The sequence below is a fragment of the Desmodus rotundus genome, chromosome X (genome assembly GCF_022682495.2).
Source record: "Desmodus rotundus isolate HL8 chromosome X, HLdesRot8A.1, whole genome shotgun sequence".
NCBI classification, from domain to species: domain Eukaryota; kingdom Metazoa; phylum Chordata; class Mammalia; order Chiroptera; family Phyllostomidae; genus Desmodus; species Desmodus rotundus.
The window spans coordinates 48,190,271-48,215,030 of record NC_071400.1 but is presented as its reverse complement, the minus strand read 5'-3'; the positions used below and the strand labels follow the sequence as shown (position 1 = coordinate 48,215,030).

At 40.1% G+C, this 24,760-nt stretch overlaps 1 long non-coding RNA gene across 1 annotated transcript in view; it reads right to left on the bottom strand.

Annotated features, from left to right (window-relative positions):
- Positions 1–557: 557 nt before the first annotated feature.
- Positions 558–24,760, bottom strand: part of LOC128779961 (uncharacterized) — a 41,920-nt gene continuing 17,717 nt past the window's right edge. The window contains exon 3 of the long non-coding RNA XR_008425987.1: positions 558–684. This is a non-coding gene — a long non-coding RNA (uncharacterized lncRNA). The remainder of the gene's footprint in view (positions 685–24,760) is intronic.

Here is a 24,760-nt window from a genome sequence, read left to right as displayed (position 1 = left end):
AGGGCCCAGAGACATATGAAAAGATGCTCAGCATCACTAGCCATCAGAGAGATGCAAATGAAAACCACAATGAGGTACCATCTCACACCAGTCAGAGTGGCCAACATAAACAAATCCACAAACAAATGTTGGAGAGGATGCGGAGAAAAGGGAACCCTAGTACACTGTTGGTGGGAATGCAGACTGGTAAGGCCACTGTGGAAAACAGTATGGAATTTCCTCAGAAAATATTTCTAAAATTATAAAAGTAACATGTACTTGTAAAAAACATAAATTTTACAAAAGCATCTAGTGAAAAGTAAAAATCTCTCTTTACATCCATTCCCCAGCCCATTTCAATTCTTTCAGAGAAAACTATAACAACAGTTTGGTGTCTATCCGTCCAGACCTTCTTCTATGTCCATATATGCACATGAATATAAACATGAGAACACATATACACATGTATATTGCTACATAAGTTATACCTTACTATATACTCATATGTTATGTGACTTTCTAAGTTTACTCAACAGTATGTCTTTGACATTTTTCCATTTGAGTACATAGAGACTTACCACATTTTTCTTAATCTCAGTAATCCATAGGATGGATATGTCAGTGGCTTACTGTTTAAAATCTTTAATCATTGTTCTCAGGATAGCATCATGAGTCTCCAGTTGCAGTGTACTTCTTTTTCAAAGCCTGTGTGGAACAATGTAGCATGTAAATATGCAGTTTAAGGCAAATTCATAGTTTGCATGGATTCTGAGTGTTTTGTTAAATTCTCAGTTGTAGAGACAGAATGGAAAACCAAGCATGCAGAAAAGAATTTCTTGAGATAGGTCAGAAGGAAAAACAAGTCACTCAAATTATTACCAGATTTTGAATTTTTGTTTTTCCTCGTGATTTCTAATAGTGAGAGACTAAAAGTAAAAGAAGACTGCAGTGGAAAAAAAATCAGTAAATTCAACAAAAATCTAGTAGATAAAACACTGAAGTAACTATAATAATTAATCTTTTGTATTGAGAAATTACTGTAATAATTACTCCTTTGGATGAGCATCTAGCCCAAATATTTGAGAAATGTCAAAAAAAAAAAGTCATTAATTCAAAGTGATTACATTTATATAAATAAATCCATGAAGGAGAAACTAAAATTAATGCTTCCAGAATAAGTAAAATATATTGTGTCAATTTCCAGCAGTCCCCAAATGTCTATGTGCTACTGATGGGGATTTTGGAATTCTGGGAAAGTATTCACAAAGTTCAAAAGTGTCATAACGCTGAAGCAATGTGGTTGTAAGATTAGAAATGTGTATAGGTGGAATCGTGGAAATGTCACTCACCATAGTGTCTGAGCAGGAGGTTGCAATCAAAGCAATTAGCAATTACAAACTACAGGGCCCTAACTCCCACGGAATTTTTAGTTCAAGCAGCTCTGACAGCAGACAGAACTGTTGTAAGATACTCTGTGAGAAAGCTTTGTCAGTGGAAAGCTTTAATGACATCTGGAAACAGCTGTTTTTCCCCCCAAAACAGCAATACTTCTAAGCCTACCAAGTACAGATAATAAGATGCTTACCTATCATTAATAAAATTATGCTTTCCTTATTGACAGAAAAGATCTGTTCACATTATGAGAAGAGTACATGGCAGAACTAGTGAAAAGCTGTTGAAAAGTATCATACAAATGGCTGCTAAGCAGTGATATCCAGCCCTAAATATGTCACCCTCTAGGGTGTCTCTAATTTTCCTGAAGATCATCACGAGCTTTTGAAAACTCAAAACAAAATTAAATGCAAGGCAGATTAACTTAAAATATGCCATATAGCATTTTTAGGAAAAGTGGAAATGGCATAAAATCAAGGTAACAAGTGCAGTGTGTGATAAAATTTCCACAAATTTGGGAGCCAATGATGAAAAGACTGATACATTATATAGATTCAGTGACAGTTCTTTTAAATTCAGAAAATTGCACCACGGCGCACCATCTAAACAGTTATAGTGAAGTGCATAGTTTTCTATGTGTTTCAAAAGTGGGCACTCACATAAATAGTAATTCATTAACTCTGTCTCCAAGTTCTGGTTAATTTTTCTACTCAAGAGTTCCACAGATGTCTGAAAATAAGTTCCAGTACCAGTAACAGAATCATTTATTCATTGAAGAAATATTTATTGAGAGTATGCTATATGCCAGGTACTGATAGCCATATAGAAAGTTTGCATTGGCCATGTATAGTAATGCCTTATTTCCTGAGCCTTTCTAATAACATAGTTTAAAATAGCTTTAGCCCAAAAAAGGCTCAAAATGGAATTGATTTATAGGATATAATTATAAAGTCACATTTAAAAGATTTTAGATTTTTCACCCTGGCTGGTGTGTCTCAGTGGATTGAGTGCCAGCCTGCAAACCAAAGGGTCGCTGGTTCGATTCCCAATCAGGACCTGTACCTAGGTTGCAGGCCAGGTCCCCAGTAGGGGGCTTGTGAGAGACAACCACACACTGATGTTTCTCTCCCTCTCTTTCTCCCTCCCTTCCCCTCTCTCTAAAAATAAATATAATCTTTAAAAAACACAATTTCAGATTTTCCCCCTTGATTTTCTGCTCTTTTTTAAAAAATATATTTTATTCATTATGCTATTACAGTTGTCCCATTTTCCCTTCATTCCCCTCCATCCTGCACACCGCATCCCACCCACATTCCCCTCCTTTAACTCATGTCCATGGGTCATACATATAAGTTCTTTGGCTTCTACATTTCCTTTACTATTCTTACCCTCCCCGTCTATTTTCTACCTACCATTTAAGTTACTTATTCTCTACCTTTCCCCCTCTCTCTCCCTCCCACTCCCCTGTTGATAACCCTCCATGTGATCTCCATTTCTGTGGTTCTGTTCCTGTTCTAGTTGTTTGCTTAGTTTGCTTTTGTTTTTGTTTTAGGTGTGGTTGTTAATAACTGTGAGTTTGCTGTCATTTTTACTGTTCACATTTTTTATCTTCTTTTTCTTAGATAAATCCCTTTAACGTTTCATAGAATAAGGGCTTGGTGATGATGAACTCCTTTAACTTGACCTTATCTGAGAAGCACTTTATCTTCCCTTCCATTCTAAATGATAGCTTTGTTGAATACAGTAATCTTGGATGTAGGTCCTTGCCTTTCATGACTTGGAATACTTCTTTCCAGCCCCTTCTTACCTGTAAGGTCTCTTTGGAGAAATCAGCCGACAGTCTTATGGGAACTCTCTTGTAGGTAATCGTGTCCTTTTCTCTTGCTGCTTCTAAGATTCTCTCCTGTGTAATCTTGGGTAATGTAATTATGATGTGCCTTGGTGTGTTCCTCCTTGGGCCCAGCTTCTTTGGGACTCTCTGAGTCTCCTGGACTTCCTGGAAGTCTACTTCTTTTGCCAGATTAGGGAAGTTCTCCTTCATTATTTGTTCAAATAAATTTTCAATATTTTGAAATCACAATCACAAGCTCTTCCTCTTCTCTTCCTGGTACCCCTATAATTTGGATGTTGGAACATTTAAAGATGTCCCGGAGGATCCTAAACCTCTCCTCATTTCTTTGAATTCTTATTTCTTCATTCTTTTCTGGTTGGATGTTTCTTTCTTCCTTGTGGTCCACACCGTTGATTTGAGTTACAGTTTCCTTCCCATCATTATTGGTTCCCTGTACATTTTCCTTTGTTTATCTTAGCATAGCCTTCATTTTTTCATCTAGTTTGTGACCAAATTCAACCAATTCTGTGAGCTTCCTGATTACCAGTGTTTTGAACTGTGCATCTGATGGGTTGGCTATCTCTTCATTGCTTAGTTGTATTTTTTCTGGAGCTTTGATCTGTTCTTTCATTTGGGACTTTTTTTTTTGTCTTGGCTGGCCTCTTATGTAAAGGGGTGGAGCCTTAGGTGTTCACCAGGGCGGGATAACCCATGTTGCTGTGGTGTGATGCTGTGTGTGGGGAAGGGTTCCAAGAAGGAACAATGGTGCTTGCTCCACTCTCTCCCGAATTTCAGTCACTTCCCCTGCTACCCACAAGCAAGGTGGGGCCTTCTGGTGCTGATTCCAGGTGGGTGGGTTTGTGTATGTTTTAGACCCTATGGGTCTGTCCAATGCAATGAACTCTCCTGTGAGGCTGTGAGTCTCTCCCACAGCCGCCTCACCCCCCACAAGTGTTTTCAATTAGTAGTTTGAGGCTTTATTTCCTCATGCTGGAGCCCTGGGTTGCTCGGTCTGTTTTGATCCCCATTTGTTCCTCCAAGTTTATCTGCACATGAATGTGGGACCGCTTGCTCCACCAGCTGCTGCCTCACTAGATCCACCAGCTGCTGTCTTGCTTGCCCCAGTCCTCCAGCCACTGCCTTGCGGCGAGTCCTCTCTGCCTGGCTGCCCGTCTAAGCCCCTCCTACTGGTCTGGATGAATGTATCTCCTTTAACTCCTTGGTTGTCGTACTTCCATACAGTTTGATTTTATGTCAGTTCTCGTTGTGTTTTGTTTTTAAATTGTTGTTGTCCTCCTTTTGGTTGTGCGATGAGGTGCAGTGTGTCTACCTATGCCTCCATCTTGGCCAGGAGTCCTGTTTTCTTGATAACAAACCATTTCCTACTCCTCTGTAGTTGTTGTTTTGTCTTTAATTCCCTTTTGCAACTTTGTAAGCCAGGCAACTTTCAGGGAGTTATATCAGAGGATTTAAAATGTAGATAAGAATATAAACCCCTCATTCCCAATAAACAGCACTGTGGCAGGCAATATTTTGTTTCACAATCTCAACTAATTGTGAAGAGTTGCTCACTTCAAGCAACTCTGAGTTTGTTAATCCCACAGTTGGTGGCACACCCTTTAACTTGCATGTGCTCATTACAAAAATGCTGTGGCTTGTACCAGTGAGGACTGGTTTATTTTTGCTTTTTATTTTTTACTCAAGGGTCCCTGACTCTTTAGCAAGAGAGGGGGCCAATTTCCATTGCACCAATTACTTTGGGAAGCACTGGCAGAAACCCAAGGTAGTTGGAACCATGTTTATAAGTAATCCCATAGATTTTTTTAACAGCTCTTTTAAATGGGCATCCCAGCCCTGGCTGCTGAGGCTCAATGGATTGAGTGCCAGCCTGCAAAATGAAAGGTTGTGGGTTCGATTCCCAGTCAGGGCACATTCTTGGGCTGTGGGCCAGGTTTCCAGTTGGGGGCATAAGAGAAGCAACTTGTCAATGTCTCTCCCCTTCTTTATCCCTCCCTTCCCATATCTCTAAAATAAGGAAATAAAATCTTTTTAAAAATTGGCACCCCAGGCTCTTGCCTGGCTGGCCCACTGCTTAGTCTCCTATCTCACAAAGCTATGGAGGCACTGATGTCTAACCCATTTTTCTCGATGATATGCAGAACTCAAGAGTTGATTAAGAAGGAGGGTGTAGTTTAGATACATCCATATTGGTTCAAATATTGGAAGACAATTTTCTATTAATTTAAGCTGACTCCAGAGGGCATACAGATTCCAGGGCAAAAGCCATTTGGTGGGTTTCCTCATCGTACTATTTGTAAACAGGTAGAACCTGATTATAATGAATGTGAGAGGGCAGCTGTACCCTGCAGGTTGAATAGTGATGTTGACAGCTGTGTAATTATAATGCAGTTTCATTACAAACCATTCATATGTATTATTAAAATGAAGTTTGGGTAATTTAGAAAAACGACTGATTGTGAGCAATGTCAGGCCATCTACAATCTTAACTTCACCGTTGCATTATTTTTTTACTGAGTCAAAAGTTTTATTCAGATAGCTTTTGTGTTATTAAAGCAAAACCTTCAAACAGAATTGTAAATGAAGGACACAACTGATGAAAAGACTCCACAACCCTGGCTTCTAGTTTGTCCACTCATTGTGTGTACTTCTACTTCTGTGGAAAACTGAAAACTTTATTGACTAAGTACTTCTGGGTTCAAGATCACGCCTCTTCCTCCACCCCACGCCACCCTGCCAATTCTTCATGGGCACAAGTCTTAACTGGGTCTTACTTAATAAGATGTCTCTGACTGAGGATTTTAAATCAAGTGTGGGGAGTGGAGGCAGTTTTATGTGTTGATGCCTGAAACAACAAAGCCTCCTTAAAAGTCTGAAGAGAAATGCACAGTGATCACATTTTGGAATTTCAAAACAGAAAACATAGTATGAAAATGGAATGAAATATTTGAAATCAGAACTGCCCCAGAAAACTTGGATAATTATAGCTATCATGTATTTTGATCAATTGCTATGTGCCAGGCACTGGGGAAAGTACTTCCCATGTATATTATCTCATTTAATAATTTCAACAACCCTAAGCGGTAGGCTCTAGAATCCCCACAAATGCATGAGGAATCTAAGACATAGTGAAGTTTAGACTACTTGCCCAAGATCATACACCAATTACATGGCAGAGTTTGGATTCAAATCCAGTTATGATTTGAAACTCTAGTTCTGAGGGCCTTTTTCTTGACTGCCAAGGAATCCTGCTGTTGTCTTAGATATTTAGGCTCTAAATAATTTTTTTAGAAGAGATTCAAAGGTAGGTGCCAAATCAGTTTTTCCATCTGTGTATGTGTACATATGGCACAATTTTTGCCATATGTAATGACAATATAAGTTACAGACAGCGTGTTTAGGCCTGCTCTCTCATTCCCTGGGGATGGAGGTGGCAGTCTTCCTCACCTTAGCCTTAGCCCCATAAGCCTACCCAGGATCCATTGGTGGCCAACCAAGTCAGTCTCTAGAAAGTGAACTGCCATGGCTCTATCTATTTTAACCTCATCTTTAACAATATTAATCATGAAGCCATGGGTTGGATGTTAGCTGTATTTTTAAATACCCATTAAAATAATGTTCATGTCTGATCACCTACAATTATCTCATATACCACCAGGGGGACATATACCACAAATATGAAAGCACTGATTTGGATGATATCTAAGTGATCTCTAACATTTAACCTCTAAAAATAATTCAAAAACTTTGAGATGGGTTTAAGCAGGATGGCAATTTGCCAATCCTCCCCCCACCCCCAATTGTAGTCTCTGCTTAACTATCCTCTATTTTCTGAGAGATTTTTCACAGCTTTTCAGAAGAAACGGGGCACTTCCAAGAGAACTAGCTACTTCTATTTCCACAACTACCAATCTTCAATATGTAGCTCAGGTGTCACATCCTTAGAGAAATTTTCTCTGACCACCCAATCTACAGTAACCACTTAGAATTTTACCCTGTCCTATTTTTCTCTTAGCACTTATCGCTATTTGAAATCATCTTGTCTATTTTTTGACTTGTATACTGCCCATCTCCTCACTAAATCACAAGCTCCAGGTCCCTAGAGTTTAGCATAATGCCTAGCTTGTAGTAAAGTGCTCAAGGAGTATTTGTCAAATAAATGCAAATGACAAACCGGGGGTTTGAAAGTTAGGGTACGGCTGTGCATTTGATGAAACAGGCAACATAAGGAAATCAGAAATTTGGGTGATGTAATTTATCCAACAAGGTAAAGTGAGCACCAACCTGGGAAAGTATAAAACTGTCTGAGGTACTTACATCACTCATTCTTTCCTGATTACTTACTATGTTCAGGGCATTGTACTAAGTTGACCCTTGTGGACTGGCTACTACTGAGCTCTGGGACCTATGTTATTGGAAATTCCCAGTTCATTCATGTAACTTATGTTTATTGAGTGACAACTATATGTCAAGCACTATTCTTTGCTGGGATACAGCAGTAAGCAGCACAAACATCCATCCCTCTCTCTAGTAAGAGTTAAATCAGTATCAGGCACATATCTTTATACAGTTTTTTCCTCAGATAATATTTTCTAGTGATAGTTCACCTTTCTAGCAAAACCAGATCTTTACTCTCAAGTGACCCTAGAATCATATGTCTTGACCCTATCATATTTATAACAGCTACCATCCATTTACTGAGAATGCATTATGTGTCAGACACAGTGCTGAAGGTTTTAAATGCATATCATAGAATATTTTTAATAACCCCACAAAGAAGGAATTATTAACTTCATGTTACATAAGAGGAAACCAAGGCTCACTGATATTAAATGACTTGCCCAATGCCATGCAGTAGTTATGTGGTAGAGTGCATTCAAAGCTAGGCATGGTGCCCCCTGCAGTTGTGCAATGCAATGACCATCAAGAGTCACTGTCCTTAACCATGAGTGTGTAATGGTGCCTCTAATATTATATACAGCCTCCCTTCACTTAGGAAATCTACCTCTGAAGACTCTGGCAATCTAGACACTCAGGTATGGGGTTTGCCTGATGAGCTGGCAATGAGGTAGGTAGAAATGTTTCAATATTTACCTGTGTGATCCAGAATATAAGGCACCAGTGCATATGTGTTATGGAGTGGTGACTATGGTTCATTACATTCTAAGAATAACAATGGCTCTCAGTAAAGATCAAAATATTGAAGATACAGTTCAAGAAGAAAACAGTATACAAGGTCTGTATGGAAAAAGTTCAGCCATTGTTAATATAACAAGAACAGTTTGTGTGATAATGATGTAACCTGGCAACCACGGAGAGTGGACTGGAATGCGCAAGTGTGAACAATGATGACTTCACTGCACTAGTCACTGGGGGAAGTGGATGCTGTTGAGTGAGCATGTGTACTGTGTGTCCATCACATTCAAAATGACTGCACGAGTAGAGCAATGAATCTGCATCAAATTTTGCATTAAGCTTGAACATTTCTTCACGGAAAGTATATGAATGATTCAGAAGACTTCTGGGATGATGCAATGAGTGCAGTGCAAATAAAAATGTGGCACAAATGCTTCAAAGATGGTAGAGAATCTGTTGAAAGGGATCCATGGTCTGGAAGGCCTGCAACAAGCAGAACACCTGAGAATGTTGAATGTGTACGGGCTGCAATCAACAAAGATCAGCGACTGACTGTGTAAGAACTAGAAGCTGGTCTGGGGATTCCAAAAACTACTGGGTCTGAGCGTTTGATGCAGGATCTTGGCATGAAACGTGTTGTGGCAAAATTCATTTCACGGCTTCTGCTACCAGAGCAGAAGGAACATTGTACTGCAGTGGCTGATGACTTGATTCAAACTGCTACCAATAAACCAGATTGCCTCAAGAAGGTCATAACCAGAGATGAATCATGAGTTTATGACTATGATCCAGGAATGAAGGCCCAGTCATTCTAGTAGAAGTTGCCTGGTTCTCCATGCCTGAAGAAGATGCAGCAAAGTTGCTGTAAGATCAAAACCATGTTAACTGTATTTTTTTGATTGGGAAGGTGCCTACTTTGAAGGGGACTGAGGCATCATTGTCCTATGTACAATGTTTCTTGTATTTTGTATCTTCTTCAATAAATGTCTCTATTTTTAATATTACATGGCTAGATACTTTATGGACAGATCTTGTGTATCTGAATTGCATTCCTTTGAAAATGATTAAACGCAGAGCAATAAACAAAAAAAATGAGGAAAACAGCCAATGCATTTGTAGAGAGAATAGTAAAATCACACCTCAATTAGGCAACTCAGATTAAGATAATATATTTGTGCTACCAGTTTTATCATTATACATCCTTTAGGTTCACTCTAGAACCAAAAGCTCTAAAATATGTTTTGTTTCCACACAGATTCTACATTTTACTGAAATATACTTATCTGTTAGTGTCTTTTCCAAGCAATTTTTTTACCTTCACTTTGATCTCATAAAAACCTTGTAAAGTAGAGGAAGAAAGACATTATCTTTGTTTTATAAAAGTATAAATTAAAGGTACAAAGAGGATGAGTAAATTACCAAGAACACCAAATTAAAATTAAAGTAGTGAAATTTGGTTCACACCACCAAGGTTCAAAAATGGCAATTTTTTTATATCCCTACCACAAATGAAAACTTCTCTAAGCTTTCCACTTTTCCAGCTGGCTAAAAATACAATTTCACAGATGATTCTCAGAGGCCATCCCTCAGCCAAGGTTGTTGAATGCAATAGCAAATCATATAGACACCAAAACTTTTAGGGCAGGCTCTCTCTCTGCCTCTTGTCCATACTGATATGTTTATCATTCAATGCTCAAGGTGCTTTGTAGATAAATGTGTCATCTGCTTCTGTGCCACCCTTGGACATTGGTGGGGGTGTTTCTTCTTATGGGGGCAGCCTCATGACCTAGTATCCAGTCTCTTTAGTGAACCATACAGCCATTCTCCTTTGAGATCTTGCCATTTGGGGGGGGGGGAACTAAAAAGAAACAAAGACAGTTCTTGCTGCTGAATTTTTCATTACTCCAATCTCCTTTTTAGTCTTAATTTCTATAACTTCTAGACAGCTTCTGCCACCTCTACTCAAAAGTTCTCACCTCTTAACCCTCTGAGACAACCCAGCATAATTTCCCTCAATGAGCCTAGGCTTTTGAAATAAAAAAAACTCTGGATTCAGTCGATTTTCTAAGTGACTGGTAACTTCTACTTTTGACCTTGAAAACAAAAGCTCCCAAGACAAGGTACAGAAAGACTTGGCTATGTTTTGATTTGGTAGGAGATAAAAAAACCTACAACAGCAAAAACAAATTATTAAAAAATAATATCTCTATAAATAACCCTGTCACAAACTTTATTACAATTCTTATTGGTAGGGTTTGTTTTTTTTTTTAATTTTAGGCATGTTGTTTGTAAGTCAGCACTAACTATGTACCACAGTTTTGCAGTTGATTTCAATTCGGTACATTTATCAAATACACACAATGCCCCTACAACTGTACTATGCATTATATGGCATATGTAAGAAAAATAGTATCATGTTTCTTTAAAATGTAAGGAAATGAATCCACAATATGGTCTTTGACAGTCTGTTGCTGGTAATTTTTATATTCCACTACCCAAGCAGCTAGGATTTTCTTTTTTCTTTTTTTTTAATTTTTATTGTTATTCAATTACAGTTGTATGCCTTTTCTCCCCATCCCTCCACCCCACCCCAGCTGAACCCACATCCCTCCCCCACCACCACCCTCCCCTTGATTTTGTCCATGTGTCCTTTACAGTAGTTCCTGTAATGCCCTAGCCTCACTGTCCCCTCCCCACTACCCCCTGACCATTGTTAGATTGTTCTTAACTTCAATGTCTCTGGTTATATTTTGTTTGCTTTTTTCTTCTGTTGATTATGTTCCAGTTAAAGGTGAGATCATATGGTATTTGTCCCTCACTGCCTGGCTTATTTCACTTAGCATAATGCTCTCCAGTTCCATCCATGTTGTTGCAAAGGGTATAAGCTCCTTCTTTCTCTCTGCTGCCTAGAATTCCATTGTGTAAATATACCATAGTTTTTGGATCCACTCGTTTGCTGATGGGCACTTAGGTTGCTTCCAGTACTTGGCTATTGTAAGTTGAGCTGCTATGAACATTAGGGTGCACAGGTTCTTTTGGATTGGTGTTTCAGGGTTCTTAGGGTATAATCCCAGCAGCGGAATTGCTGGGTCAAAGGGCAGTTCTATTTTTAGTTTTCTGAGGAAATTCCATACTGTTTTCCACAGTGGCCTCACCAGTCTGCATTCCCACCAACAGTGCACGAGGGTTCCCTTTTCTCCGTATCCTCTCCAACATTTGTCTGTTGATTTGTTTATGTTGGCCACTCTAACCGGTGTGAGATGGCACCTCATTGTGGTTTTAATTTGCATCTCTCTGATGGCTAGTGATGCTGAGCATCTTTTCATATGTCTCTGGACCCTCTGTATGTCTTTCTTGGAGAAGTGTCTGTTCAAGTCCTTTGACCATTTTTTAATTGGGTTGTTTGTCTTCCTGGAGTGGAGTCGAGTGAGTTCTTTATATATTTTTGAGATCAGGCCCTTGTCTGAGGTATCATTGGCAAATATGTTTTCCCATACTGTTGGTTCTCTTTGTATTTTAATGCTGTTTTCTTTAGCCATGCAGATGCTTTTTATTTTGATGAGGTCCCATTTGTTTATTCTTTCCTTTATCTCCCTTGCTTTAGGGGACGTGTCTGTGAGGATGTTGCTGCGTGGAATGTCTGAGATTTTCCCGCCAATGTTTTCCTCAAGCACTTTTATGGTGTTACAACTTATATTTAAGTCTTTTATCCATCTTGAGTTTATTTTTGTGTATGGCATAAGTTGGTGATCGAGTTTCATTTTTTTGCATGTGCAGCTAGGATTTTCCATTCTAAAGATAATGCCCTTTATGGAAAGTACTTTCTTTTTTTTTTTATCCTCATTGCTTCCACTCAAGAATAATTATATGCTAGTCATGGGGACTGGGATTTAAAAAGATAACACTGCCCTTGCCCTCAAGAAGTAGAAGCTCAGTGGAGGAAGAGAATAGACTTACAATATCAGAGTGACCTGATACAAGAGGCAATATTTAATTAATGACATAAAGGATGAGTTGGAGTTTACTAGAAAAAATGGGGAGGCAAATTCCACAAAGAAGTAATAGCATGGGCCCTGCTGTTGAGTCTCAGTGGATTGAGCTCTGACCTGTGAATCAAAAGGTTGCCAGTTCAATTCTAGGTCAGGGCATATTTAATTAATATGTACAGAAACTTTCACCCCAAAGAAGCAAAATACACATGCTTTTCAAATGTACATGAAACAGTTTCAAACATAGACCACATGGGAGGGCACAAAACAAGCCTCAACAAATTGAAGAAAATTGAAATCATATCAAGCATATGCTCAGACTGCAATAGATTGAAACTAGAAAGCACTCTCAAGGAAAAAAACTAAAAAATATTCAAATACATGGAGACTGAATAACATGAAATTAAACAATGAATGGGCCAACAAGAGATCAAGGAAGAAATCAGAAAGTATTGGGGAACATATGAAAATCAACACACAACAACCCAAAACCTATGGGACACAGCAAAGGCAGTCCTGAGAAGGAATTTTATAGCAATATAGGCCTGCCTGAAGAAGAAAAATCTCAAATAAACAATGTAACCCTACATGTACAAGAACTAGCGGAACAACAACAAACAAAGCTCAGAGCAAGTAGAAGGAGGGAAATATAATCAAGATCAGAGCATAATTAAATGACATAGAGACTAAAAGAACAATTCAAAGTATCAATGAATCCAGGAGCTGGTTCTTTGAGAAGATAAACAAAGTCAACAAACCTTTAATCAGACTCACCAATAAAAAAGAGAGAGTACCCAAATAAATAAATTCAGAAATGAAAGAGGAGAAGTTACAACTGACATCACAGAAATACAAAGGCTTGCAAAATTACTATGAACGACTATATGCCAAGAAATTGTACAGCATTAATCAAAAAAAAATTCCCAGCACACAAAAGCCCTGTACTCGATGGCTTCACAGGTGAATTTTTCCAAACATTTAAGCTTGGAAAACTTAACTCCTATCCTTCTCAAACTATTCCAAAAAAATCAAGAAGAGAGAAGACTCCCAAACCATTTTTACGAGGTTGGTATCATCCTAATTCCAAAACCAGGTAAAGATACAACAAAGAAAGAAAACTACAGACCAATATCTCTGATGAACGTAGATGTTAAAATCCTCAGCAAAATATTGTCAATCTGCATTCAGCAATACATTAAAAAGATCATACACCATCACCCAGGGGGATTCATCTCAAGCATTCAAAGATGGTACAATATTTGCAAATCAATAAATGTAATATACCACATAAACAAAATGAAGTACAAAAATCACACGATCATATCAATAGATGCTGCAAAAGCGTTTGATAAAAATCCAGCACCCATTTATGATAAAACCAGTCAGCAAGGTGGGAATAGAGGGAGCATACCTCAACATAATAATAGACATATGAAAAACCTACAGCCAATCTTATACTCAACAGGCAAAAACTAAAAACTTTCCCCTTAAGATGAGGAAGAAGACAAGGGTGTCTGCTTTCACCACTTCTATTAAACATAGTACTAGAAGTTTGAACCACAGTGATCGGACAAGAAAAAGAAATAAAAGGCATCCAAATTGGACTTCTGATCATGATGGCAGCATAGGCAGACATGGCTTGTTCCTTTGCACAATCACATCAAAATTACAACTAAAATATAGAACAACAATCACTCAGAACTATCAGAAATCAAGTGGAATGGAAGTTGGACAACTACAGAATTAAAGAAACCAAATCCCTCCAGACTTTTAGGAGGTGTGCAGACCTAGAATGCGCTGGTTCCATACACACTTGTGGTGGGTAAAAATTCAGGAGGGATATCTCTGGAGCAAGGAATCCCATTCCCACACCAGGCCCCCCAGCCCAGGATTCCAGTGTCAGGAAGATAAGTCACCACAACTTCTTGCTGCAAAAACCAGTGGGCATTGAGTCTGTGAAAGAAACTGCTGAAGCCCCTACCAGTTCCTCTTAAAGAACCCACACACAGACTCACCTACTCAGACTCACTCCCTCTGAGCTCCAGCACTGGGGTACTAGCTTGAAAGGCATGAGGGGCATGCAGGGAGGAACTGAAATGTCACACATCAAGGTGAGCAGAGGCAATTGTCCCTTTTCTAAACCCTCCCGCCACAGAGCCAGAGACAGCAAGCAAGTGCATTATTGGGGACTGCATAAATTTGCATAACACTGTTTGACCCTCCATGGAGATCCCCAGAGACCCTACCCCACCCAACTTACAGGCCCACCCAAGCTGCTTTTTCATATGAATGGCTGCTTTTGGCTCAGGCTTCACAACTTCCTAAATCCTCTCAAACAAGCAACAGCTGGCCTCAGTGAGCTCCAGGCCTGGCACTGGCTGGAGCCAGCCTAGACTCACAGCTTGGCCTCACCTGAGAATCTCCAAGCTCAGCGCAACTAGCAGCCATCTCACATTGCTTTAAAGCTCAGGCAGGGTGGCCCCAGTCAAAATAGAGGTGGGAGCTGACTTTGACCTACACCACCAAAGAAATCCCAGGGCCAGCGTACCCAGTGGACAGCTACAGACCATGTCCAAGCAACACTACCCTGCCCCTGCAGAACTGATCCTCCATGGAGGGTGGAGGTTGGTGGTCAGTGGTCACAGCCAATCCATGTTGCTGACTGGCTTGGATAAATCCCTCCCATTGATCTGCCAACAGCAACCAAGGTTCAACTACAAGAGGAGGGTGTACTCAGCCCACACAAAGGGTGCACCTCGAGTACCCATCTTGGGTGATAGGGGAGGCTGTGCCACTGGGCCTTACAGGACACCTACTACCTTAGGCCACACTACCAAGACACAGAGTCAAAGCAGCTCTACCTAATACATAGAAACAAACACAGGGAGGCTGCCAAAAGAAGGAGACAAAGAAACATGGCCCAAATGAAAGAACAGATCAAAATTCCAGAAAAAGAACTAAACAAAATGGAGACAAGCAACCTATCAGATACAGAATTCAAAACACTGGTTATAAGGATGCTCAAGGAACTTAGAGAGGTTCAGCAACTTAAAAAAGAGCCAGTCGGAAATGAAGAATACACTAATTAAAATAAAGAACAATTTATAGGAAAACAATAGTAGAGTGGATGAAGCCAAGAATCAAATCAATGATACAGAACATAAAGGAGCAAAAACCCAATCAGAACAACAAGAAGAAAAAAGAATCCAAAAAATGAGGATAGAATAAGGAGCCTCTAGTACAACTTCAAGAGGTCAAATATTCGCATCAGAGGGGTGCCAGAAGGAAAAGAGAAAGAGCAAGAAATTGGAAATCTATTTAAAAAAACAGTGAAAGAAAACTTCCCTAATTTGGTGAAGGAAATAGTCATGCAAGTCCAGGAAGCACAGAGAGTCCCAAACAAGATGGAGCAGAGGCCCACTCCAGAACACATCATAATTAAAATGCTAAAGGTGAAAGATATAGAGAGAATCTTAAAAGCAGCAAGTAAAAAGTAGTTACCTACAGGGGAGTTCCCATAAGACTGTCAGCTGATTACTCAAAAGAAATTTTGCAGGCTAGAAGGGACTGGCAAGAAATATTCAAAGTAATGAAAAGGAAGGACCTATAGCCAAGATTGCTTTACCCAGCAAAGCTATCATTTACAATCAAAGGGTAGATTAAAGAGTTTCCTGGAGAAGAAAAAGCTAAAGGAGTTCATCATCACCAAAGCATTATTATATGAAATATTAGAGAGCTTTATTTAAGAAAAAGATCAACACTATGAACAATAAAATGGCAAAAATACTTATCTATCAACAATTGAATCTGAAAAACAAGCTAAGCAAACAAGAAGAACAGAGACAGAATGATGGATACAGAGAGCGGTTTTTTTTTTTTAATTTTTATTGTTATTCAATTACAGTTGTATGCCTTTTCTCCCCATCCCTCCACCCCACCCCAGCTGAACCCACCTCCCTCCCCCACCTCCACCCTCCCCCTTGGTTTTGTCCATGTGTCCTTTATAGTAGTTCCTGTAATCCCCTCTTCCTGCTGTCCCTCCCCCACCCCCCGGCTATTGTTAGATTGTTCTTAACTTCAATGTCTCTGGTTATATTTTGTTTGCTTTTTTCTTCTATTGATTATGTTCCAGTTAAAGGTGAGATCATATGGTATTTGTCCCTCACCGCCTGGCTTATTTCACTTAGCATAATGCTCTCCAGTTCCATCCATGCTGTTGCAAAGGGTATAAGCTCCTTCTTTCTACAGAGAGCGTTTTGATGGTTACCAGATGGGAGGGGCTTGTGGGGGAATGGATAAAGAGGTGAGGAGATTAAGAAGTACAAATAGGCAGTTAGAAAATAGCCATGGGGGTGTAAAGTACAGTATAGGAAATGGAGTAGCCAAAGAACTTCTACACATGACCCATGGGCATGAACAATGGTGGGGGGATTGCCTGAGGGAGTCGGGGATGCTGGGTGGAGAGGGCAAAGGGGCAAAATATCATGACAACTGTAATATCATAATTAATATAATATTTTAAAGAAGGCATCGAAATTGGAAAGGAGGAAGTAAAACTGTCATTGTGTACAGATGACATGATAGGGTACGTAGAAAACCCTATATATTCTACAAAAAAAACTACTTGATCGAATACGTGAATTTGGCAAAATAGAGGGATACAAACCCAATATTCAGAAATTGATGACATTTTTGTACACTGACAAAGATATATCATAAAGAGAAACTGGGGGAAAAAGGCCCATTTACTATAGCTACAATAAAATCAAGTACCTAGGAATAAGTTTAATCAAGGAGGTAAAAGACCTGTACTTGGAAAACTATAGAACACTGAAGAGAGAAATTAAGGAAGATACAAATAAATGGAAGCATACACCATGTTCATGGATTAGAAGAATTAACATCATTAAAATGTCCATACTTCCTGAATAAACATTTAGGGTTCCAGTCAAAATGGAAGCATAGGTAGACACGCTTTGCCTCCTTAACCATAAGAAGGACCTATACAACCATAAGAAGGATCACAACCAATTTCAAAATGAAAAAAAATACCCAAACTGCCAGAAAATTGAATTGTATGGAAGTCTGACAACCAAGGATTTAAGGAAGCTATAATCATCCAGATAATTAGGAGGGGCGGAGTCGGGGAGCCGGGGTGGAGAGGACATGGTGTGGCAGTGAGGTGGTGGCAGCAGAAGGTAGAATGGGTGGTCCCATGTTCATGTGAGGTGGATAAAAATCAGGGGGGGGGGGCGCCTTATGAGCAAGTGATCCCAGCCCCAAGCCAAACCGTACAGCCCAGGGCTCCAGCGCTGGGAAAATGAAGTTTCATAACTTCTGGCTATAAAAACCAGTGGGGATTAGGGTGGTGGAAGAAACTGCCAGTTTCTCAGGACAGCCTGGAACATATGCGAACCCACCCACTCTGGGAACCACAACCAGGGAAGCAGCTGGAGGGGCAGTGGGTAAAGTGACTAGAAATGGGGTGAATGCCAGACAAGCCCCCAGAAGTCATCCAGCAGCAACATTGTCTACTCTTCCATTCCTTCCCCCAACAGGGAGCCACAAAACACATGAAGCAGGCTGCTGGTCCTGGCAAATACCCAAGACTCCACCCTATGCAATTTAACAGGGGTGCTAAGACAGGGAGTCAAAGTGGCTCTACATAGTACACAAAGGAAGGCTGTCAAATTGAGAAGACAACGACATATGGCCCAAAATAAGAAACAGAACAGAACCCCAGAAAAAGAACTAAGCGATGCAGAGATAGCCAACCTATTAGAGGCAGAGTTCAAAGTATTGGTGATCAGAATGCTCAGACAACTCATTGAATACGGCAAAACATAAAGGAAGAGCTTTGGCTGGTGTGGCTCAGTGGATTGAGTGCCAGCCTGTGAATGAGAGGGTTGTTGGTTTGACTCCCAGTTAGGGCACATGCCTGGGCTGCTGGCTGGGTCCCCTTTGGGGGCACATGGAGGCAACCACGCATTGATGTTTCTGTCCCTCTCTTTCTCCCTTCCTTTACCTCTCTCTAAAACTATATAAATAGGGGAGGAACCAAGATGGCGGCGTAGGTAGACACACTGCGCCTCCTCGCACAACCAGAACTGACAGAGAATCGAACAGCAAGGGGGACTGACACCAAGGAAATAGAAAATAAACATTCATCCAGACTGGTAGGAGGGGCGGAGACGGGCACCGGGGTGGGGAGGACTCGCCTGGCTGTGGCGGGACTGAGACTGGCGGAGTGTGGGACAAATGGTGCAGGCAGTCCAAGCACTAGCAGACCCTGCGGCCCCACATTTGCACAGATAAACCCAGAGGGCCGGACTCAAGAGTGGCGGAGAGCGGGGCAGGCAGAGTGGCGGGTAGCACCCTGCGGCACCACATTCGCCCACAGATAAACCAGACGAACGGCGGGCAGCGAAGCAGACCGCGCAACCCAGGGCTCCAGCTTGGGGGGAAATAAAGCCTCAAACCTCTGATTGAAAGCGCCCCTGGGGGTTGGGGCGGAAGCAGGAGAGACTCCCAGCCTCACAGGAGAGGTTGTTGGAAAGACCCACAGGGGCCTAGAGTGTGCACAGGCCCACTTACTCGGGAACCAGCACCAGAGTGGCCCAGTTTGATTGTGGGTATCCGAGTGAAAGATTGAAATCCGGAGGAGAGTGAGGCGGGCGCCATTGCTCCCACTCGGCCCCTCCCCCACGTACAGCGTCACAGCGCAGCAACCAGCATTACCCCGCCCAGGTGAACACCTAAGGCTCCGCCCCTTAAAGTAACAGACACGCCAAGACAAAAAAAAAATGGCCCAAATGACAGAACACTTCAAAGCTCCAGAAAAAATACAACTAAGCGACGAAGAGATAGCCAACCTATCGGATGCACAGTTCAAAGCACTGGTTATCAATATGCTCACAGACTTGGTTGAATCTGTTCGAATACAGATGAAAAAATGAAGCCTATGCTAAGAGAAACAAAGGAAAATGTACAGGGAACCAATAGTGATGAGAAGGAAACTGGGACTCAAATCAATGGTATGGACCAGAAAGAAGAAACAAACATCCAACCAGAAAAGAATGAAGAAACAAGAACTTGGAAAAATGAGGAGAGGCTTAGGAACCTCCAGGACACCTTGAAACGTTCCAACATCCGAATTATAGGGGTGCCAGAAGGAGAAGAGGAAGAACAAAAAATTGAAAACTTATTTGAACAAATAATGGAGAACTTCCCCGATCTGGCAAAGGAAATAGACTTCCGGGAAGTCCAGGAAGCTCAGAGAGTCCCAAAGAAGCTGGACCCAAGGAGGAACACAACAAGGCACATCATAATTACATTACCCAAGATTAAATGCAAGGACCTACATCCAAGATTACTGTATCCAGCAAAGCTATCATTTAGAATGGAAGGGAAGATAAAGTGCTTCTCAGATAAGGTCAAGTTAAAGAAGCTCATCATCACCAAGCCCTTATTATATGAAATGTTAAAGGGAGTTACCTAAGAAAGAGAAGATCAAAAATAGGAACAGTAAAAATGACAGCAAACTCACAGTTATTAACGACCACACCTAAAACAAAAACGAGAGCAAACTAGGCAAACAACTAGAACATGAGGGTTGTCAATAAGGGAGTGGGAGGGGGAGAGGGGGGTAAAGGTACAGAGAATAAGTAGCATAGATGATAGGTGGAAAATAGACAGGGGGAGGGTAAAAATAGTGTAGGAAATGTAGAAGCCAAAGAACTTATAAGTATGACCCATGGACATGAACTATGGGGGGGGAATGTGGGAGGGAGGGGGGTGGGCAGGATAGAGTGGAGTGGGGGGGGAATGGGACAACTGTAATAGCATAATCAATAAATATATTTAAAAACAAAACAAACAAACAAAAAAACTATATAAATAAACTCTTTAAAAAAATAAGGGAAGAAATGAAGGCTACACTAAGTGAAATAGAGAAAAATCCACAGGAAACAATAGTGAAGAGAAGGAAGCCAGAATTAAAATAAATGATTTGGAACATAAGTAAGAAATAAACATTCAACCAGAACAAAATGAAGAAACAAGAATTTTTTTTAAAAAAAGGACAAAATAAGAAGACTCTGGGGGGGGATATCTCCAAAAGGGCCAACATCCAAATCATAGGGATGCCAGGAGGAGAAGAGTAACAGCAAGGAATTGAAAATTTATTTGAAAAAATAATGAAAGAAAACTTCCCTAATGTAGTGAAGGAAATAGACACACAAGTCCAGGAAGCACAGATAGTCACAAAAAGTTGGACTCAAAGAGGAACACACCAAGACATATCATAATTAAAATGCCAAAGCTTAAAGATAAAGAGAGAATCTTAAAAGCAGCAAGAGAAATGCAGAAAGTTACCTACAAAAGAGTTCCCATAAGACTACCAGCTGATTTCTCAAAGAAACTTTGCAGGCTAGAAGGGACTGGCAAGAATTACCCAAAATGTTGAAAAGCTGGGACCTACATCCAAGATTACTCTACCCAGCAAAGCTATCATTTAGAATTGAAGGGCAGATAAAGTGCTTCCGAGAGAAGGTAAAGCTAAAGGAGTTCATCATCACCAAGCCCTTATTTTATGAAGTGTTAAAGGGTGTTACTTGAGAAAAAGATCAAAATGATGAACATTAAAAAGACTACTATCAACAACTGAATCTAAAAAAGAAACTAAGCAAGTAACTAGAACAGGAACAGAATCATAGATATGGAGATCATCTACGGAGATCATATTGGAGGGTTATTGCCTGCGAGGGAGAAGGCGAAGAATGGGGGAGAAGGTATAGGGATTTAGGAGCATAAATGGTAGTTATATAATAGACAGGGGAGGTTAAGAACAGTATAGGAAATAGAGAATCCAAAGAACTTATATGTATGACCATGGACATGAACTAACGGGGGGGAGGAGGCAGTTTACACTGGAGGGAAGGGATGGTACTGGATGGAGGGGGGCAAAGGGAGAAAAATTGGGACAACTGTAATAGTGTAATCAATAAAATATACTTAAAATTAAAAAACAGGAAAATTCAAAAAAATAAATAAAATCAATAAACATTTAAAATTAAAAGACTAAAAATAGAAAAGAAACTCCTACTGTCCTTCCCACCTCATTGTTATTGTTATCTTATTGTTGACTGTAACTAACCTATACCCACCTACGTAAAAGAATTATGTATTTATCATTTTACTTTTTATTCAATTCCAGAGGTTCCCTCCCAACTTTGCTTTCTCCCACCTCCCTCTCACCAATGGATTTCATGAACCCACTTACATCCTTTTTGACTGCAATGTACAAAATAAGGTGCAAAACTACCATTTTCTAGGGCATTTTCTCGATCCATTGAGGTCCTGTTTTTGGCAATTGTTGTCAGTTGGCCTCAAATATACTCATAAATATTCAAAAAAAGTTCATACCTTCCAAAGCAACCTATAGATTCAATGCAATTCCTATTAAAATACCAATGGCATATTTCACAACTCTAGAACAAATATTTCAAAAATTTATATGGAACCAAAAAAGACCCTGAATAGCCTCAGAAACCTTGAGAAAGAACAAAGTAGGAGGAATCACAATACCTGATATCAAACTATACTATAAGGCCACTATATCAAAACAGCCTAGTACTGGCATAAGAACAGACAGATAGATCAATAGAACAGAATAGAGCGCCCAGAAATAAACCCAAGTCTCTATGGTCAATTAATATTTGAAGAAGGGGGCAGGAGCATAAAATGGGGCAAAAATAGCCTCTTCAACAAATGGTGTTGGGAGAACTGGAATGATACATGCAAAAAAAATGAAACTATACCACCAACTTACACCATACATCAGAATAAACTCAAAATGGATAAAAAACTTAAATATAAGTCATGACACCATAAAAGTCCTAGAGGAAAACATAAGCAGGAAAATTTCAGATATCCCACGTGGCAATATTTTTGCCAATATATCTCCTAGGACAAGGGAAATAAAGGAAAAGATAAACAAATGAAACTACATTAAATTAAAAAGCTTATGCACGGCTAAAGAAACCATCATCAAATGAAAAGAGAATCGACTGTATGAGAGAACATATTTGCCAATGATACATCGGACAAGGGTTTGATCTCCAAAATGTATAAAGAACTCATATAACTCAACACCAGGAAGACAAACAAACAATCCAATTAAAAAATGGGCAAAGGACCTGAATATGCACTTCTCTAAGGAGGACATACAGGTGGCCCATAGACATGAGAAAAGATGCTCAACATCACTAGCCAACAGAGAGATGCAAATTAAAACCACAGTGAGCTATCACCTCACATCTCTCAGAAGGGCCATCATTAATAAATCAACAAACAACAAGTGCTGGCGAGGTTGTGGAGAAAAGGGAATCCTAGTGCACTGTTGGTGGGAATGCAGACTGGTGAGGCCACTGTGGAAAACAATATGGAATTTCCTCAGAAAACTAAAAATGGAACTGCCTTTGACCCGGCAATTCCACTGCTGGGATTACACTGTAAGAATCCTGAAACACCAATTCAAAAAAACTTATACATCCCTATGTTCATAGCAGAGCTATTCACAATAGCCAAGTGCTGGAAACAGCCTAAGTGACCATCAGTAAATGAGTGGATCAAAAAACTATGGTACATTTATATAATGGAATATTACATGGCAAAAAGAAAGAAGGAACTCCTACCCTTCGTGACAGCATGGATGGAACTGGAGAGCATTATGCTAAGTGAAATATGCCAGTTGGTAAAATACAAATAGCATTTAACTCACCTATAAGAGAAAATTAATGAACAAAATAAACTAATGAGCAATATAGAACCACTGGGTTGGAAACATGGAACAGACAGTGACCAGAGGAAAGGGGGAGGGGGATAATAGTGGAATTCACGGGAAGAGAGTAGTCAAAGAACATGTATGGATGACCCATGGACATTGGCAACATTGTGGGAATTGACTGTGGGAGCAGGGGGTGGGATGAGCAGAGGAGGGCAAAGGGGGAAAAATTAGGGCAAGTATAATAAAATAACAATAAAAATGATAAAAATAGTTTAGGTAAGAATTAAAAAAAAAGAAGTAATAGCATGGGCAAAGAAGGAAATCAATTCCCTAAAAGAAAAATAGGAAGTGAAAGGACATAACATGCTCAAGGAACTATCAATAATCTTACTGCTGTACAAAGTATGTTGGATATAATGGTAAAAGACAAGGCTAGCTAGCTGGCTAGGATGTGATTGAAAATGTTGCTACATACAGTGATAATGAGTTTGGGATTCTTCTTTTTTTTTTTTTATAATTTTTTTTATTGTTATTCAATTACAGTTGTATGCCTTTTCTCCCCATCCCTCCACCCCACCCCAGCTGAACCCACCTCCCTCCCCCCTCTCCACCCTCCCCCTTGGTTTTGTCCATGTGTCCTTTATAGCAGTTCCTGTAATCCCCTCTACCCACTGTCCCCGCCCCCACCCCCCACCACCGCCCTGGCTATTGTTAGATTGTTCTTAACTTCAATGACTCTGGTTATATTTTGTTTACTTTTTCCTTCTATTGCTTATGTTCCAGTTAAAGGTGAGATCATATGGTATTTGTCCCTCACTTCCTGGCTTATTTCACTTAGCATAATGCTCTCCAGTTTCATCCATGCTGTTGCAAAGGGTATAAGCTCCTTCTTTCCTCTGTTGCGTAGAATTCCATTGTGTAAATATACCATAGTTTTTGGATCCACTCGTTTGCTGATGGGCACTTCGGTTGCTTCCAGTACTTGGCTATTGTAAATTGTGCTGCTATGAACATTGGGGTGCACAGATTCTTTTGGATTGGTGTTTCAGTGTTCTTAGGGTATAATCCCAGCTGCGGAATTACTGGGTCAAAGGGCAGTTCCATTTTTAGTTTTCTGAGGAAATTCCATACTGTTTTCCAGTGGCCTCACCAGTCTGCATTCCCACCAACAGTGCACGAGGGTTCCCTTTTCTCCACATCCTCTCCAACATTTGTTTGTGGATTTGTTTATGTTGGCCATTCTGACTGGTGTGAGATGATACCTCATTATGGTTTTAATTTGCATCTCTCTGATGGCTAGTGATGCTGAGCATCTTTTCATATGTCTCTGGGCCCTCTGTATGTCTTCCTTGGAGAAGTGTCTGTTCAAGTCCTTTGCCCATTTTTTAATTGGGTTGTTTGTCTTCCTGGAGGGGAGTCGTGTGAGTTCTTTATATATTTTGGAGATCAGGCCCTTGTCTGAGGTATCATTGGCAAATATGTTTTCCCATACTGTTGGTTCTCTTTGTAATTTGGTGCTGTTTTCTTTAGCCCTGAAGAAGCTTTTTATTTTGATGAGGTCCCATTTGTTTATTCTTTCCTTTATGTCCCTTGCTTTAGGGGATGTGTCTGTGAGGATGTTGCTGCGTG